Source organism: Pinus tabuliformis, chromosome X, assembly GCF_031772625.1.
Source record: "Pinus tabuliformis cultivar Carrire ecotype Pingquan chromosome X, CPIR1, whole genome shotgun sequence".
In the NCBI taxonomy this organism is placed as follows: domain Eukaryota; kingdom Viridiplantae; phylum Streptophyta; class Pinopsida; order Pinales; family Pinaceae; genus Pinus; species Pinus tabuliformis.
This window is the reverse complement of record NC_142308.1, coordinates 443,263,490-443,278,638: the sequence shown is the minus strand read 5'-3', so window position 1 is coordinate 443,278,638 and position 15,149 is coordinate 443,263,490.

Genomic DNA, 15,149 nt, shown 5'->3' with positions numbered 1-15,149 from the left:
GTTGTCAATGGAGATACTTCGTTCGTTGAATATGAGAACCAAATTTATGAAGTTAAAGGGTTTAGTTGGTACCAATTAGTTAAACTTTGAATTGAATATGTAATAGAAAAACAATTTACATGTTTTAGCATACTTTTGTGTGAGATTTTGTAGGATAAAACAAAGGTGATTACTCCATTATAACTAAAAAGGTATCACACTCTTACAAAATCCAAGAAAATTGAAACAAACATAATTTTTTGTTATTTCAAGTTATATTCTTGTTTCAATAATTATCATTCTTAAAATGGACCAACTAATCTCCAAAATTTGTTGTTCTCAAGCATTACTATGGAGGTGTGAATCACTTATTTTTTTCTCTAACCTAGAAATGATTACTTATCTTCAATTTATTCCTAGATATGTGCATAGTGGAAAAATACTTGAAATTATCATTATTTTGCATAACCACATCCTATTTCAAATTATTAGGGAAAATCTATTATTACATGGTATATTAACAAAATATAAAATATTGTGCATAATATTTTTATACATGATATCCTGATTCTTGAAATGTTATAATAATCAGCTACGCTAATTAATAAATATTTTAGGAAAATAATAAATCAAAAATATTTTCTTAATATTCATTATCAATAATATTATAATAATAATTTATATTAGTTAATATAAATATATTATATACCATTTTGTATTTAGGGAATCTAATTTATAATTTAATATTATTGTATTATGAATCACTCTTAACAAGGAAAAGGAATATTGAAGAAATACAATATTTAGCAGGACCATCATTAAAAATAAAACACTAAATATAAATAATATTATTTCTAATAGAATAAATATTGTGATCTTTCAAGAAATATTGTGATCTTTCATTGACTCAAATTAGCTAGAAAGAATTATGAGAAAAAGGCCATTTTTTCTATCAGTTAGACTACATGAGGAAAAAGGAAAAGAAAACCTCTAATATCATTTTTTCAAGGATATTTATTTTTTGCATTTTCAATTTTTTCTAACTTTAGCAATAATTGCTAATTTAATATTCTATCCATACCTACTTTGATATGATAAAATAGAGTAGAAATAATTTTTATATGTTATTGTATATATGCCTTTCCATTATCCTCTTTATAAACACCATCATGCATGCACATTACCAATTTTTTTAGTCACTAACTCAGAGCAATGGATTCCATGGAATGCTTTTCCATTATGATCATGGACCATTAATGGAGAAACGATTCTATGATGTACCACTGATGAATAAGAACTTTACTCTCTCTCTCTCTCCCCCCATATATATATATATATATATATATATATATATATATATGGATGATAGCATGGATCTTGGTTTCATATCCTAGCCAGAGAGGGAGTGTTTAGGTAAACAAAAAGAGCACTAGATCAAACAGTTTAACGGCCCAATCGATACATTTGTATGTGGTCGATCAAGTTTCTTAAGCCCTAAGAAAATAGATTTATCAATATATTTGAATTGAGAATTTAGGAATTCCATTGAGCTTTCAAAGTCTTAAAATACACATTTTCATTAAAATTTACGACATGTATAATTCTTTGAATAACAATTAAACTCTATTGCATGAATATATATGTTTTTTTTTTATTTATCTAAGAATTTCAATTATATAAAAACATTACATTGTTTTATACATTTTTAGAAAATCCTACCATCCTTTCTCATACCATATTTGTTGGCCAATAGGTAATTACCAAAAGAAACATTATAAAATAGGACCTTCAAGATTGATATGTAGTTAGTTACTATTACACATCATATGAATTTAATCTGATAGGGTAGTCTAGTCTAGAGCCTGGTGACAGAGGAGGCATAATTTCATAGTGAGTGCGCTTCTCCATATAGGTCACCCTTCCTTAAAAGTGATACAATTTATGTTGTAGGAACCATTTTCCCCTCTGCATGCTCGCCAAAAAGGCAAGCATTGACCATAGGTTTCTTTCCAAATCATTCACAAAAATAATAATTTTGTTCATGTCATCATGTGGGTCTTTGTTAAGTTTCTCTACAAGTTGGGTAATATGTATCAATTAACTAATAATGTTCTATTTGGAGGAATTGACTCCTCGATGCCAACATATTTGGGTCCATGACCTCAGCATGACCTAAATCTCCCACAAATTATCTTTCCTTATGACTCCTCTCTCCAAATCCTCTTCTTTATTACCTCATTGAATTATTGTTTTATTTAGTTAATGAGAAGTTATGTCAGAATAATTATTTCTCTCATAAATATGTTGGAGGCTAACATGAGAGATTAACCTCTAATTGTTAGGGAAAACTAATTGAGTAGTTATGCCCAAGGAGGCACAAAAAAAAATTACAATAAGAAAAGAACTCCATGTTGTCTTTTTGGATAAAAATGAAATACCTAAAGTTATATATGAAAATGAAAGAGAAGATACACCTTGATAATATAGGGTGAGAGATAAATACCTTGTCGTGGAATATGAATAAGATAATTTGGGAGATAAATATAGTATTTGGTTAACCCTTTCTAGTGGGAGAGGAACACTAGTAAACCTAGGAAATGGTTTCTAGGATGCTGCATAGGGTGTGTAGGCTAGAACTCCAGATATCTTCTTTGATTTACCTTACAATTAGAGGAACAACTCAAGAGTATTTCCTGTACAAGACAATTCAAGACGAACATGGAAGCTTCTAGTCTATTTCTAAATATTAAATAAATATTCAACACATCATACTAGAAAAATACGTTATTATACTAGCATTATTGATGGAGGTTGTAAAGTAATAGGAAACAAGGATTTGAGGTTTTAACTTACAACTCCATTGGAAACACTTAAATATTCCTTCCCTTAGTAATGGTTGTAGTAACTATCGAAAAATATTGAATCATGCAAGCCTCCTTCCATAAAGAGAACTTGATACTCATATCAGTGCATAGAAAAGTGATTAGAAATGCAATCAAAGTACCCATTAAAAAAAATGAAGCAAGAAATTAAATAATAAAAAAAGTAATTACCAGAAACCAAATTTTAACACTAGGAATACTCAATTAGGGAAAAAGGGTGTCAAAATCTTAATGAAAACACTATTGAAAGAACTCCTCAATAATTTAATGGTAGAATGATGGACATTTTCCAAGTTGAAACAAGAATTACAAAGGAGTGGAGGCGATGGAGTGTAGCTCTAGGTCACCGTCAGAGCAAACTGAAAATGAGACAGACACGGTAGGGTTGGCTAGGGTAGTTACACTAATCTCCTCGCCATAAAATATATACTATCCAATATGAAGAAATAATGTTGATATCCAAATCGTACAAGATCCTCAAAGGAGGTAGATTCACTATCTCAATAACCCTCCTCCAAATTGAAAGCCTCACATAGCTAGACTGAACATGATATTAGCCATTAATCAATAAAGCCAACAAGTGGGATGTAAGTATGAAGGCTTCAAAACCCGTGACATATATACTTATATGTCTTGAGCGATAGATAGACCACATGCAACAAGAAAAATTCCACAACAACGTGTTATATAAATAAACTTTATATTATGTATTCTCTCATCGAGATGCTATGTCATATATTCACTCAAAATTTGATTAGGTGCTTGGCAAATTTCTCAAGTGTTTAAATTTCAAAGGTTGCAATGTATTGACTTAGTTGTGTAATTGGATAAGACCAATATAGACAACACTTGTTGTAAGTGAGACATGTGAATACTTTCAAGTGGGGTATTGTTAAAGAAAAACAAGTAATAATATATATAAGTATATTCATGTGAAGAAGGAACGTCTTAGGACTAAATAGGGTAAATGATATAAAAACTAAGGGTGAGATGTACCTGTGTTAGTATTTATAATGTTAATTAGTTGAAGTATGTTTTAAATGAGTTAACTAAAAGCTTGAATGATAACCATGATGTGAGAGGACTGTTAAAAGAAAAGATTAAATAAAATTAAAAAATGACCAATGTGTAATATTTCAATCTCTTTATTTTTTATATTTATGAGGAAAGTTAAGATGTGACAATTTTTATTGGGTGTTATTTATTTTTAAATAAAATAACAAAATCTATTTTACATTTTATTAATAAAGATATTCCTAAATATGTTTTATGTTAAATAAAATAAAAAATTAAGATATACAATATATCAATATTAATATTATTAATATAGTAATAATATAAATAAGCAATTAATTATTATTATTATATTACTAAAAAGTAATAAATTATTGTTATATTACTAAAATATAATGTTTAATATGTTTTGATGTGCAGTTTCTTAAATGTTTATAATATATATTTTAGTATCTTAATTTTTTATTTTATTTAATAAATTTAAATTTAAATTAAGTTTATATTTTCGAAAAAAAATCACTGAAATATAAATCCAAAACACTAAATACATAAATGTCAATAAATAAACTTAATATTAATTAAACAAACATTTAAATAATTATATATTTACTTTTAAAAATTAAAAACTCAAAACTACATCCAAACTTTTTTTTTATGAAGACAGAACAAAAATTAAAAATAAAAGCAACAAAAATGAGAAAACGAAGAATTCCCAAAATTAAAAATAAAAGCACAAAAATGAGAAAATGAAGAATTGCCAAAATCCAATGGGCAAGTTGTTATAAAACCACTTTAAAAAATTCAGAAAAAGAAAAAAGAAGAGAGGATTTTGAAAACCTTCTAAAAACCACAAATACAAATATTTTTCAAACATATATTTTGTTTATTTTCTTGATATTTAATAAATTGAAATTCAAATTAATTCTAAAATTTATGAGAAAAAACATAAAAGACTAAATAAAGAAATATTTAATTAATAAATACAATTTTTATTTCTTATATCTAATTTAAAATAAATATATATTTAATTAAAAAAAATAAAAATAAAAAATAATTAAAACAAAAACTAAGGCTCCAAAAATGGCGAAAAACAAAAAATCGACTTGCCAATGAAAACAACAACACTAGTAAAAACTAGCAATTGTCCCAAAAGGTACAAATAGAGGCCGATAGGATTATTAAATTGGAATTGTTGAATTTTTTTAGAAGAGATATTGGTTCAATCAGCCTGGTTTCCTACACTGCCACAACTCTTCCCGGTAAACCCTGACAACGATTCTGCTTTTGTGAAAAATTAAAATTTGCACCAGTAAACGTCACACATATACCTATACAGTTGGATTGTTGATTGATATCTTTGGACGTTGAATAATTTAAGGTAAATCTATTTGCTATTACGCATTTGTGAAAAAATGAAAATTTGCACCAGTGAGCATCACAAATATATACAGTTGGATTGTTGATTCATACCTTTGGACATGCTCGATTAATGAATAATTTAGGGTATAATCTATTACGTAAATAAAGGATCAAAGGGGGAAGGGGTGGGGTTTGTGTACTGGATCAAGCCTTTGAGATTCATGGGAGAAACGAAGGAAGAATCCCCACCCAAAACCTCCTCTGCAATCATCCACTGTACCCTCTCAGTTAGATGAAATTTGTCCCAGTAAACATATTCCTTGGGATCCCTGCAGATTGAGCACCCTGGATCCAACCCACGGCCTACATGGCCATTGTATGGACCATCTCCACAAAAAACCTGTTGACCCACCCCGTACCTCCTAGTCTTCGTCATCCAAAATGAGGTCTAGTCTGCAGCACCCTAGGTCGATGGCCTAGGCTGCCCTGGTTCGAGTCCTCCTGCCGACAGAGCCCTCATTGCTCTCTTTTTCACATCCCCCCTCAAGTGAGAAAGGATTCATAACCCTATATAATCTTATTAATGAATATTATTATATATAATATTATATTAATATTAAGGTTTAATCCTATTCATATTACCAAAAATAATTTAAGAGAGTCATAAACTAAGCAATATGGGGATTAACAAAAAAAATTAATTAATTAATCTATAAATAAATAAAAATAATTTTTTAGGAAGAAAGCGCAGGAATCTAGCATCTGTTGATACTCCAGCCATCATCTCTATTTAAATTAACAAGTCTTTTTTTTTCAATTTCTAAGGCCTCTCTAAATGTACGATAATGAAAATGGTCAATCCTCGCAATGACTTTAGCCTCTTCAATGGAGATGTGATGATTGGTTTTTTCTGCATGCTCTACCAAAGCGTAGGAGCGAAACCATCCATGCTTGATGTCAGCAGCATGTTCACAAATCCTTTGGTTAATGGATTGACCAGTCTCACCAATATAAGGAGCTCGACAAGAACAGGGAATGATATAAACACCCTTCTAATCCTTGGGGTTAATCGGGTCCTTAACAAAATGAAGAGAACTTCATATAGTGTTAAGAGGTCTAAAAGAAGAATGAATCTCATGCTTCCTCAAGATCCTAGCAATTTTATCCGTGGTCCCTTGAATAAAGGGAAGATGAACACCGGAAGACCAATCCTTGGGGTCAATCTTACTCTTAGGACCCTTTTCAGCATTTTGAAAAGCCTTAAGACCTTGAGACCTACTATAACCATTCTTATTAAAAACTTCCAGGAGATAAGTTTTCTCATCTTCAAGGTGATTTTCGTCATAAACTTGCAAAGCCCGCCGAAGTAGCTAAGGTGTTGAGAACGCCTATCTTTTGAGCAGCAAAATGATGGGAGCTAGCATGGAATTAAATTGAATTTAATTATTTTAGAGCGATTTTACAATGTTTAACATTTTGACTTAGTCAAATTAAAATTAAAATATAAAATATAAAATTTTCCAACCCATGGTTTTTCCTTATCATATTTTTAATCTATGGTTTTTTCCCATGGTATTTTTCTCTAATGTGAGTTATTTAAAGGTTAATATTTAAACTAATCTAAATTCATTTTAACTCTACATCTACCAAATGCCAAAAAAATCAAATCTCTTTTCACTCTTAAAAAATCAAAGTGTCAAAAAAAATCCCTCTTAACACATAATAAACTTACAACTAAAAATAAATGTAAACTAATTTTTAAATTTAAAATTTAAAATTTATATTTCAATTAAATTATAAAAATAAAGTAATAATACATTGCATTTAAAAATTAAAAATCCTCAAAAATCTTTGCTTTTCTGAGCTTTTTTCTTTCCATCTTTGATTTTTATGATCTTTTTCGTGCTTTCTTGATTTTTTTTGCATAGAATCTTTTTTGAGCTTTTGTGCTTTCTTGATTTTCCATTGTTTTGTTTTCTGGTTCAGATCAACGGTTGAAAGTGTTTCATCTAATCTAACGGATCAAAGTAAAAGTGTTGACGAAAAGTTGATGCATAGGAAAGGCCTATCGGCCTAAAAATAAAGAAACCCTGAAAACTGATAATCTTACCGTTATAATAAAGAAAAAAAAAGCCTTGAAAGCTGATAATCTTACCGTTATAATAAAGCAAAAAACTCAGAAAAAACAAGGTGAAAGGATTCTAGAAACCGAAACGGTAAGCATAAAATCAAGAAAGCAGAAAAGATGATCAGCTTTATCTTATAACAAAGCTAAAAGGATTTTAGAAACCGAAACGATAAGCACAAAATCAGGAAAGCACAAAAGCTGAGGAGCTTGCCATTATAAAAAATAGGGAAAGGATTCCGAAAACCCAAAAAGCTCGCAGAGCCATTACATTAGAATGTGCAGAGCTCATACATTTCAAAAACACAGCTAATACATTTCAAGAAATCCAACATTTCAAAAACACGGTTAAGCGAATTTCGATGCATTTCAACTCGTACTCTCGACATAAAAACCGCTGGAATTGCGAAATAAACACCGGTGGAATTGCGAAATAAACACAGCTGTATAGAATGGACAAAGAGCATCCTCAACACACAGATAAGAGCATCCTCAACACACAGATGCATATGCTTTTTATGTCAAATAAACACCGCTGCACAGAATGGACAAAGAGCATCATGAACACACAAATGCATATGCTTTTTATATGAATTAAACACCGGTGGACAGAATGGACAAAGAGCATCCTGAACACACAGATGCATATGCTTTTTATGTCAAATAAACACCGCCGCACATAATGGACAAAGAGCATCATGAACACACAGATGCATATGATTTAACGCTTTCATAAATGTGTTGAACCCATTGTAGTCGCTGTATGAGATCTGTAATGGCTGTATGAGATGGCTGTATGAGATCTGTAATGGCTGTATGAGCGAGCGTTTACGGGTTTCAGAATGCTTGTGTGCTTTCTTTGTTGCACTTTGGTTTCAAAATGCTTGTGTGCTTTCTTTGTTATAAGTGCAAGCTCCTTAGCTTTTGTGCTTTTTTTATTTCGGTTTCTAGAATCTTTTTAGCTTTTGTGCTTTTTTTATTTTCCGCTTATCGTTTCGGTTTCAAGATTCTTTTTAGCTTTGTTATAAGAGAAAGCCCATCACCTTTTGTGCTTTCTTGATTTGATTTCTTGATGTTGTAGTTATCGTTTCGGTTTATAGAATCCTTGCACCTTGTTTTTCCGAGCTTTTTTTTCTTTATTATAACGGTAAGATTATCATCTTTTGTGCTTTCTTGATTTTTTGATGTTTCATTTTTTGTTGGTTTTATTTTAAATTTTTATTATAACGTGCTCATCTGATCTCCTTTCTTGAATTTTTTTTTTTATTTTTTTTTACTTTTTAGTTGTTCTTGTTTAAAGTTTTTTCTATTTTTTTAATTAAATATATATTTATTTTAAATATAGATATAACAGATAAAACTTTTATTCATTAATTAAACATTTTTATGAATTTTCTTATAAATTTTAGAATTAATTTGAATTTGAATTTATTAATATCAAGAAAATAAACAAAATATATCTTTGAAATATTTATGTTTTATGTTTTACTATTATACTAATCATTATCATTATTTAATTCATGTTGATGATGATGATGATGGTTAACGTCCTCTGAGACCAAACATTGGTCTATTGGACCTAAAGAAACAAATTATTTATTTTGATTTAAGATTTTATTCCTATGCACAAAAAGCTTGGAGAGAAGCCTCCGAAGCTCACTATAATTTTGACATTGTAAAAGGCTAGGAAGGTCAGTATTGTAACAAAGAATGTGAAACTGAGATCTAATGTGGTTGTAAGCGGGGCACTCAAAGTGGAAGTGGTTTTCATCCTCGATGTTCCTATTCTCACATATATGGTAGATTTTAGGAACTACCCAATGACCTGTTTCACTATGGAGCTCATGAGAATTACATCTAATCTTTGCTATATTAATTTTCTTCTTTGAGCTAGTTAAAATAAATAGATACTTTTGATCTTCTAGGGTGGGGTTGATGACCTTCTTATAATAACTTAATTTTCTTTTCGCCGCTAAATCTTTCTCACACCACATTTTTTCTTTGAACTTAGAAGTAACAATATCTTTAATGTTATTTATGTTTTGTAATGCATCATTCTCGTTGATCTCCCAATATTTTAACTAGGCCCTTGTGTCTTTGTGCCACTCCCGATTGAGCCTTAGGTGGTTTTTGTTGGAATTTAAAGCTAGCTTAGGAAGTCTATGATCATCCATGTTATTGAGTTTGTGCTTGTACAATAAAAACCTAATCATAGTTAGGCTCTCAATAGGGGAAAGACCTGCTTCTATAAGGAGAATAGGATAGGGTGTATTACTTTTAATTTTCATGTTATAGGTTATAAAACACTTCTGGATTTGCTCAATCTTTCTCTATGATTCTCTGGAGATGCTGCAACCCCAAACCTCACAGCCATATAAGATAACAGGAGTGAATAAACTTTCAAAGAGGAACTTCATTTTATCCCACATTACAAGGTTTCTTGTTTTATAATTATTTTCAAGACCAAAATAAGCTTTCCACGCCCCATTAATCCTTTTCTCAATGCTAAGGTTCCAGTCAAGCTTGTGATGAACATCAATTCCTAGGTACTTGTAAGAATACACTTCCTCCAAGTTATTATTTTCATACATAAAATTAGCGTAAGTGTCCTTCTTGGATTTGATAATCATAACTTTTGTCTTGTGAGTGTTAACAGTCATACCCATGGTAGAGCGGAAATCCTTAAGAAGCTTGAGTTGCTTATCAAGATCAGATGGGCACCTTGCCAAAACAACAATATCATCAACATAGAGAAGAAGGATGTCGCTAAGATCGTGCCATCACATCCTCCTTCCTCTAAATAGCCTTCAAGCTTATCGATGTTATTACTATATTAATAATTTTAATTTTTTGTATTGTAAATTTTTATTAATAATGAACTAGCTTCTAGGAATTGGTTGTCATGAATTAGATGTTGGGAATTAGTTGTTTGGAATAAGCATAATAGAAGATTTATTATTTATTTTTGTTTTTAATTTTATTTTTAATTTTTTAATTTTTAATTTTTAGTTTTTTAATTTTTGTTGTTAATAAAATAGAATAAAACTAAATTAATTAAAAGAGAATGAAGTAATATTTAATTATAGAAATAAGAAAAATTCATGGGTTGATGAGAATTGGAATTCTAAAATTATGGAAAAATATTTAATTAATTATTATTATTAATATCATTATTTTTAAATTAAATTAATATGTAATAGAAGTAAAAGAAATCAAAAAATAATTGTAATATTATTATGAAATATTACATCATCGGGAATAATTATTTAAAAAAACTAAAAAAAGAAAATATCTTAGTTAAATAAATAAATAAAAATAAAATAGATTAAATTTAGATAAAATGAAATAAAAATAAAAATAAAAGTAATAAAAGGTCATTAGAGGAGAGGGCACTAATCCACCTCTTTCTTAATTTCCAATTCCAACAATTGAGATTGATCACATGCTTCTCAATCTCAATGGTCTCTCTTAGCTTCATATGAAGGAAGTTATAAACCCTTCTGATGACGTAAGAATCCAGACATGGTGCTTGAGATTGATCACATGCTTCTCAATCTCAATGGTCTCTCTTAGCTTCATATGATGGAAGTGATCAACCCTGCAGACACGGTGCTTGAGATTGATCACATGCTTCTCAATCTCGATGCTCTCTCTTAACTTCATATGATGGAAATGAATTGAGATTGATCACATGCTTCTCAATATCGATGCTCTCTCTTAACTTCATATGATGGAAATGATCAACTCTTGCGATGCATGGTGCTTAGATTTCACAGCATGTTCAGCTAAAGTTGAGTAACGGGAATGATTATGCCGATTGTGCCTAATTTATTTTTTTTAATTTAATATATCTCATTGATTCAAACTTACATAAATATATTTATGAGTATGCTTAATAATAAAATGTAAAATAAATTAATTGGTAAGAAAATAAAATAAAGAAGTTAAAAACAAAAGAAAGCAATGAAAGCCAAATATTTTTTCATTCTAATTTAAAATTTCCAATAATTCATCGAAACAATGTGTAACTCCTATTTCTCCTTTCCCATTTTGTGAAAATTCCAAAAGAAATATGAAACTCTATCCAGTTAACAATAGTATATTGATGACAATACTACTCTAAATAATAAACAAAGTGAAGAAAAAGAAAAATATATTGCCAAAAAAAACTAAAAAACACATGGTAATTCTAAAAAAAATATTTTCAAATCTTCATTGTAGATTTAGAAATCCATCCATTGGCCTAATAAACACTGCTACAAAGAATGGAGAAGTGCTTCAGTCTTAAGGAATTACTAAGGCCCAAGAGAAATGCTTCATCTAAATTTAAATATGTAGACGCATACATGTTATAGGCTTTAAAAATGTGTTCAACCCACATAAGCTATTGTAATGTTTGTATTTGGCTACTTAAAAGGTTTTCAAAATACTCTTTTTATCTTTTTCTAAACTTTTGAAGTGGTTTTATAAAACTCACCCATTGGATTTTCAGAATTCTTCATTTTCTCAATCTTGTTACTTTTATTTTTAATTTTTGTTCTATTTTCAAAAAAAAAGGATCTAGTTTAGACTTTTTGTTTTTTAAAAGTAAATATATAATTATTTAAAAGTTTATTTAATTAATATTAATTTTAATTATTGGAATTTAAGTATTTAGTGTTTTGGTTTTTATATTTCATTGGGTTTTTCCAAAAATATAAATTTATTTTAAATTTAAATTTATGAGATAAAATAAAAAATTAAGATACTAAAATATATATTGTAAACATCTAAAAAAACTACACATTAAAACATATTAAATATTATCTTTTAGTAATATAATAATAATTATTATTTGTTAATTTATATTATTACTATATTAATAATCTTAATATTGATATCTTGTATATCTTAATTTTTTATTTTATTTATCATAAGGCATATTTAGGAATATCTTTAATAAAAAAATGTAAAATATATTTTATTATTTTACTTAAAAATAAACAACACCCAATAAAAATTGCCACATCCTAACTTTCCTAATAAAATAACTGTATAAAAAAATAAAGAGATTGAAATATCACACACTGGTCATTTTTTATTTAATTTAATCTTTTCTTTTAAAATTCCCCTCAAATCATGGTTATCATTCACCCTTTTAGTTAACTCATTTAAAACATACTTTAACTAATTGACATTATAAATATTCATTGTGGTATACCTCACCCTTAGTTTTTATATCATTTACCCTTAGTTTTTATATCATTTACACCAGATGGTATTTATCTCTCACCCTATATTATCAATGTGTATCTTCTCTTTCCTTTTCATATATAACTACTATTTCTTTTTGATTCAAAAAGACAACACAAAGTTCTTTTCTTCTTGTTATTTTTTGTGTCTCCTTAGGCATAATTACTCAATTAGTTTTCCCTGACAATTAGAGGTTAATCTCTGATGTTACCCTCCAACATATTTATGAGAGACGTAACTTCTCATTAATTACCATTTTTCTTTATGTTGTAAACAAAACAATAATTCAACACATGTTTTTCTCCATTTCCCTTAAATAAAAAACTAATACCTAAAAAGTAGAAGGGATAATTATAAATAAAAAAATTATATAATAAAATTAATAATAAAAAATTACCATTAAGGAGGGTTCTTAGATGTGAGATTCAATCCCCAATTTACAAATGAGAGTTAAGGAAATTAATTATGGAACAAAATGGCGTGAAAATTTGTCTCTTTTTTGTGGAAACTAGCACATGGAAGGATGGACATGGAAGAATGAATGTAAGTAATTTATAATAATATTATATGTTAATTCCTCATTACCTTTTTTTTTCAATTTGATATAGATATGCAATTGACTTTTTTTTTTGCAAGCTTTGTAGGACTATATCTTCATCCTCGACAAAGATAATCCTCAACAAGCAGATTGTAACATCCCTACGGTAATAACTCAACGTAAATTTTTAGTTATGAGTAGTTGATAGTTAGTTATGAAACCGATTCTCGGTACTCAGAAACTGAATGAGAAGCATGGACGCCACATGGACTGACTGGTCAGAAACGTGGACGTAATTCCATTATATGTGAAGGTCAGAAAATTTATTTCAGTTCTACATTCTAAGGGACATGGGTTCCGTGGACAGGGATTCATGGAAGAGTTTAGCCTACTGCACCGTTTTATGCCTCGGAGCTTCGGTTCTCTATCTCTTTCATTGATTCTTTCTCTGTAGAAGTTAGATACCGAGAGTAAAAGAGGAGGCACTTTAGAGCGTCTTGTAAAGTTGGTATTTGAAAAGGTCTGGTTTGATGCTTATCATGGACTGTTGTCGTCCATTAAACCCGCAGATGAACCCTGTTACAGGGATGAAATGATCTTTTCTTTAATATAAAGTATACAAGAAGTTGGACCATTCATGGTCGACATGTTCATGAATGTACCTGACTCGTCCCATGTGGAGAATATATTTCTTCTTAGCGTCACATTCAATCATGATATGCCTCAGCACGCTGGTGATAAACGCAAAATAGTTTTATTTTCTTGTCACCGGAGGAATGTGCAACTGTTTAAACGGAAAACCATCCGCTCTCTACGCTCAGCTTGACGGTTATCATAGCGTAACCGGAACTCTACTCGACATTGATATTCTGAGCGTATAAAGGGAAAGAAATCCGACATCTCAGCTTCGATATTGAATAGAGATGTTCCTTACGAATGGCGTTCTTTTCCTTGGGGAAACATGCAACCAAACCCATTTGGAAATGTTGCAGTTGATAATTACCATGGCGAGGTGAGAGAAGAAGAGAGTTCATATAGTTTCTCCTGCATGCAGGGAGACTACAGCTTGAGCGCCTTCAGTACTTTGTCTACCGCTGAATGAAACTACGTATCCCAGGTCTGTGAGAATTTAGCTAGACAGAAACACCCCAACAACGACCATGAAGGTCTTCAAAATCTGGCTTCGGCACTTCTTCACAGAAGTAGATGAACCTGGACATGGACCGAGTTTTTCCAAATGACATCTGGGAGAACGTGAAATAAACGTGTGGACATAAAAGCTAAGTATATGTAGTTTTTCCTTCTATAAAATTACAGAATCTTGTGTTAAATGCTTTATGATTCTAGCTAACTTTCGATGTTTTGAAAAATGCATTACATGCATGAGGGAGTTAGCTAATGACGTGCTTTTGGGCACATAGTTATTCATTTTTGTAGTTTCTCTTTGGTAAAAGAATGCATACTTCAAGCATGAAGATGAAGGATTCAAGGGGAGTTCTCTTGGAAACAAAATAGAGGTTCTTTCTTTTAAAAAATATATGAATAGTGTTCCTAATATATTGAAAACCCTTACTTAATTCATTAAAAGATTATGTGCACTGCATATACTAAAGAAGGGCTATTAGGATAAGCTAATGGATGCTCAAAGAACAGTCGTTGTGTTATGGAGATGTGTTCTTTGTATGTTAGCAAAACTATGTTAATTTCTTGAAAATAACTATGTGAAAGGAACGCATGTGCAAGGGCGCAGAACAATAGTTATTACCTGGTATGTAAACATAATCATTGTGTTATATGTTTTAAAAGGAAAATATGGACTTGTAAAACTAATGGTTAGATCTCTTAGAGAGTGATACGTACAAGTGTGAATAAGCATTGTGAAAGGTAGAACAGGAATTTACTTGAATAGATGTACTAGTTAGCTAGTATGTTATGCCTGCTCATGCAGATGAGTAGATGTTAAAAGATCACTTTTAGAGATTGTTTAATGAATTATTAATAATGTATCTAATATTGTTGC